Source organism: Meles meles, chromosome 15 (assembly GCF_922984935.1).
Source record: "Meles meles chromosome 15, mMelMel3.1 paternal haplotype, whole genome shotgun sequence".
NCBI classification, from domain to species: Eukaryota; Metazoa; Chordata; class Mammalia; order Carnivora; family Mustelidae; genus Meles; species Meles meles.
The window spans coordinates 76,333,373-76,338,208 of NC_060080.1; positions in this window are offsets into that span (position 1 = coordinate 76,333,373).

Below are 4,836 nucleotides of genomic sequence, written 5' to 3' on the forward strand. Positions count from 1 at the left end.
ACCTCTCTGAGCCTTGGTGTCCTCTGTGGTAATGGGGATAATATGCTCTCTCGTAAATGTGTGGAGGGCCATGGCTGACTTGGATGTGGTTGGGGTCATCTCATGGCACATGGCATACACAATTTATCTTACTTCCTGTCTTGATAATGACATCTTGGTTTTCATGCTGTCTTAGAACAAGTAGAACTTGACTTACATGTAGGTTGTGAATTCATGTACTTTTGACAGAGGTGTTATTTTAGTTTAGTTTAGTTTAGTTTTAAGCAGGCTCCACACCCAGTGCAGAGCCCAGTGTGGGACTCAAACCACCATGAGATCAAGACCCGAGCTGAGGTCAAGAGTTGGCCGCTCAACCAGCCTAGCCACCTAGACATCCCTTCTGTTTATCATTTTTCAAAAAATGTGAGAAACAAGTAACACTTTCTCTGCCTGGACCTGTCCTCACCTGCTGTGCTGGCCTGGGGGTCCCACATGTAATTGGTGTGGTGCTGGTGATGATGAGCAAGAGAGTCGTTAAGTCTTTTTACCCTAGCTGTTGTTGCACTATTACTTCACTTTATTTTTTTTTAATATTTTATTTTATATTGTGGTGATATATGCTAACACTGTAGGTTCTGGTCCTGCATTAAAACTTGGATATATAGGGCATTTTTCAAGGATTCATCCCTGGAAATACAGTATTTGTTTTTCTCTGTCTGACTTATTTTGCTTAGCACAATACCCTCTAGGTACATCCATACTGTTGTAAATATGAGGATCTCATCCTTTTTGATGGCTGACTAATATACCATTGTGTGTATGTACCACTTCGTCTTCTATTGCTGGACACTTGGGCTGCTTCTGTATCACGGCTATAGAAAAAAATGCTGCAGTAGGCTTAGGGGTGCATTTGTGCTTTCAGAATGTTGAGTCTGTTGTGTCAACTGCCACAACAGTCATGGGAACTCAGGAAGGGAGCCAGGTCCAGGAAGTAAGAGGAGGAGTGCAGCTTTAGGCGGTCTGAGTTGAGGTGTCTATGGGATTCGCAGGTGTAGGTTCTGGTTGGACAGTCAAAATGTAGGGTTGGGCGCTTGGGGGAAGAGAGATGTAATCATGCTGTTGCCAAGGGACATATTCCTTGTAGAGAGAGTGACAGTTAAGGATTTAGGGTAATTCCTTCTTTTCTTGGGCAGATAAAGAGGAAGGATAAAGGAGTAGTGGATAGAAGGGGAGGGACGTGGCTTTGATGTCAGGAATGAATTTTTGCACAGACGTCTAGAGAAGAGGGTTGCCTGGGTGGCTCAGTGGGTTAAAGCCTCTGCCTTCGGCTTGGGTCATGGTCCCAGGGTCCTGGGATCGAGCCCCACATCAAGCTCTCTGCTCTGTAGGGAGCCTGCTTCCTCCTCTCTCTCTGCCTGCCTCTCTGCCTAGTTGTGATTTCTCTCTGTGAAATAAATAAAATAAAATAAAGATGTCTAGAGAAGAGAGATTTCAAGGAATGAAATGTCAGCAATGTTCAATGATGCAAAAAGTTGCAGAGCAGCTTGATTAGGGGGTAGTGGTAGATTGAGGAGGTTGTCACTGAGTACTGAAAGAAAAGGCAAGGTGAGTAGTGGGGTCCTAAGCCAGACAGAGAGATAGAGTGACTGGGGGTGAGACCATGGAGGCCACACACAAGAATAGCCTTTTAGAAAGTTTGATGGTAAAGACAGATGATCATAACTCCAGGCATATAGCTTGGCCGAGGGCGGGTTTTACAGGCTGTGTTTACCTATTTGCAGGTTGACTGAAGGGAGATGATGGATGGTGCATGGTTCTGGGGGATGTGGGTTGAGATGGGATCAGATATACAGAAAAGCATGCAGAGAGGAGTGTATGGATGCCCTGACTGCTTCTGTAGAACCCGAGGCCGACATTAGTCATGGAGGGAATGGAACGTGACTCAAGGAGATGTGCAGTCTCAGACACAGACCACGTGGCTCTGAGTCTTACAGGGCTCTCCTTGCCTCTGCGTGGCCCTTCTCACAGGGTTTAAGTTTTGAACAGTCCTTTTGTTGCTCTGGGTTTGGGGTGCAACTGGAGAGACAGAAGAGAGAGCAAGGGCTGAGGAAAGACTAAGAGGGCAGGAACTCACAGAGGGGAGTCTACTACCCTCTCTGCCTGCCCTGGTATGGGCTGTCTCCTGGCCTGGATGGACACGTGACCTGTCATTACTTCTTTTAAAAATGCATTTGGCTTTACCCTGCCAGAAAGCAACACATGTTTATTGAAAAATAGTTGGAAACCCCAGAAAAAGTGAAAGAAGAAAATAAGCACTCAGCTGAAGACAACCATTCAAAAGTTCTGGCACCTTTTCCTCCCAACTTTCACTGAAGTTGGACAGACAAATGTGCATATATGAAGTGATTTCTGGGAAAAACAAAAAAACAAAAAACCAAAAAAAAAAAAAAAGATACCAACAACAAGAAAACAAAAAAGAGAACAAAGCAGAAGAAAATGATGTTCATTTTCTCCCTGAGGCTGCCCTTTCTCCATACTGCTACTTGGTTTTACTACCTGCTTTTCTCCCTGGGCTTTCCTGACAAAACATGGTTCCACTACTTTTTCCTTCTTCAAAGTGTTTGACAGAGTCATTTGCTTTCAACATGGAGTTTGAGCAAAATGGACTATTGTTTTAAAATAGTCTATCATGTATGCTGTAATATCTCATCCCGAGCATGATACAAATGCTGTGATAAAAGAGGAGATGCTTTGAAAGTGATCACCAGAGTTTTGAAATTCATTGGCATGATCCTTTTTTTGAGGGTCATAATTTGTTTAGTTTTTTCTGCTCCAGAGTAATCTTCACAGTCTTCAGTTGTTATGTGCGTTAGACACAGTATTAGCAGTACTGGCAGTAAAAATACTCCTGTCACCCTTTACAGCTACCATTTTACTAGTATCTCCTTACCACTGTAGCAGCTTTAAACCCTATTTCCCACCTGTTCATTCCTTTAAATGCCTTTTCTCTCTGGCTTTCCTTAAAACCTTTTTCTTAGTCTTTGGTGTTCTGTAGCTTAACCACAAAATGTCTAGTTGAAGATTTCTTGTCTTGCTTGGTAATTGTGCATTTCCTGTATTTCTGGATTTATCATTTCTGTAAAATGCTCAGCTGTTGTCTTCTGAAATGTTGACTCTGTCCTTCTGCTGTACTTCCCAGGATTCTTATCTAAACCTCCCATCTGTTGTCCATGTCTCTCGAGCTGGCATCCATCCTCTTCTTCCTCCTTGTGTTGCATTCTGGGGAATGTCTTCAATTCTTGTTTGCAGTGCGTGAAGTCCTGCATTTGGGGCTCATCTACTGCTCCACCATTCTGTTGTCTTTTACATCTCCGTGATTTTTGGTCCCTGTTTAACTTCCTCCAGTTCCGTGTTCACACTTGGCCCATTGCTTTTGATAGGCTCTTGATCCTTCTTCATTTTTAGACCTCTTTTGTGTTCTTAAGCAAGTAACATGTAATATTTCCTCTTCTGTATCTTGTCATTCCAGTATCTAAAGTCTTCATTTTCCCTCAGTCTGCTGTCTCTCACAGTGGCCTCATTTCTTGCATGCTCTGTAATGGGATTTTGAGACCAGATTTATTGGAACATAGATGTAATCTCTTTTAATTCTGTGTTTTTTCTGGAGGATTTGTCTTTCCTTTGCCAGGAGTCTGGGAGTGTTCTTGGTTGGGATCACTTTGGTTCCATTTGAGGGTCCTGATTTATTAAGGAAAGCTCAGGTTCAGTTCCCCCAACTTACCATGTGGTGGGAACTGGGGTCTGGAGGGCACAGACCTGTAGAGATCCTGCAGTGAAATTGGCATTTGTTCTCTGGCACCCTGATTTGTTTCTCTTGAGCTTGTTGCTTACAGATCAGGTTTTGGTTCACTTGTTTCTGCCACCTTCCTTCTTCCTGCTTCCTTTCCTACCATCCATCTTCTGAGTCCTTTGCTAGTTGTCCAATGTCTTCTAAAGCCCAGAAGTGTTTTGTGAATTCCAATTGCCGTCACTAATTACAAGTGATGTAGGAAGGAAGGCCAGAGCCAGACACTGTAATCCTCTACCTCCCATAGAGGAGATTTTAATACCCTCTCCTCGTGTCCAGAAATTCTAGGTTAGGGATGGAGTTATGGATACATTACCATCGACAGAGGATTAGTTGCCTATATAATAGAACAAGTATGCATTATTCTACTCTTCCTAAAACTTCCATTTTGCACAATAAATATGAATGAATAAGGAACCCGCATTACTTTTGTTTATGCAGATGTTCTCTTTCTGTTTCTGGCTTTAGCAGGTAGGTTGTAATTTGTATGGTTCATTCTGAAAATTGGGTAACTTCATTCTTATTTTCTACATGTTGGTGCCATATAAAGCGATGTTTATAGAGATTCAGAGGTAAATACTTATCAATGTATAAATAATTGGGGAAGGCTTCCTTTACAAAAGGTAGAATTATTAAGACCTGTTTAATCACAGAAGGGATATCCTGTAAAGATAGCCCATAAATAAAAAATGGATCAGAAGAAAGCAGAGAGAGGAGAGAGTTTGGAAGGAGCATGTGTAGGGATACCTGCTGCGTATCCCTGTAAGTCAGGGGCGATCTGGAAGGGAAGCCTTGTTAAAGGAGGCAGTAGTGTTTCAATGTAATGAGCTACTGGAAATCTCACAGTGCTCTGGTGAAGCAAGTGGTGTGCAATCAAGGCTGTCAGCCCAGTTGAAGTTGTGGCTTCAGGCAGCAAGCGAGCAGGCCTTTCGGTCTGCCTTTATCTCCAGTGGGAGCAACTTGTCCTCCTTGAAGTTGGCCTCCAGACACCTTTTCCTGTGGCTACACAT